Genomic DNA, 706 nt, shown 5'->3' on the forward strand with positions numbered 1-706 from the left:
CAAGAAACTCACCGCTCCAATCAAAGAAATCGACTAACATAGTACAAAGCATATATAATTTATTTTCTTTCACAGATTGCCCAAATAGATGGTTATAAAATTAAACATTTGCTTTAATTTGAATTGATATCAATTCTGTTGTTAACTTGCATATGTATTCTCTCTCCAAAAAATTCTATTGACTAAGAAAGCAATCAAGAAGAAGCCATTGGACAACACTTCTAAGCCACATGTCATTTGGTTTCTAACTCATTGGTTTCAAAGGTTTTTAAAACTATCAAAATATTTGTTTTCTAAGAAAAACCTCAATATATTTTTATATTGCTTTAAATTTGCAACGTATTAATCTATGCTTAAACCTTATGAATAATGAAAATCTACTTATAGATTCATAGTAACAAAAAATAAAATGTAAATATGTCGATTAGAAATGTTAAAAAACTTAAAAAAAAAAATGATTTGTCCATACGTCGAGAAGATGTGTTGCAAATAATTTGTTGTGAATCTCCAAATTCATTTTTGTTATGCGGAAGAAGTACAACATAAATCAGTAATTAGAGTCATTGTTAAATCTGCTATAACCAGTGTTTCCACGCCCGGACCGGACCCACCGGTCCGACCGGTTAACCCGCGACCCGGACATTTCTCCGGTTTGGGTTTATTGCTAAAATCCAGCAATCTCAAAATCGCAAAAACCCAAAAAAAC

This window comes from Capsella rubella, unplaced genomic scaffold (assembly GCF_000375325.1).
Source record: "Capsella rubella cultivar Monte Gargano unplaced genomic scaffold, Caprub1_0 scaffold_7, whole genome shotgun sequence".
Taxonomy (NCBI): Eukaryota; Viridiplantae; Streptophyta; class Magnoliopsida; order Brassicales; family Brassicaceae; genus Capsella; species Capsella rubella.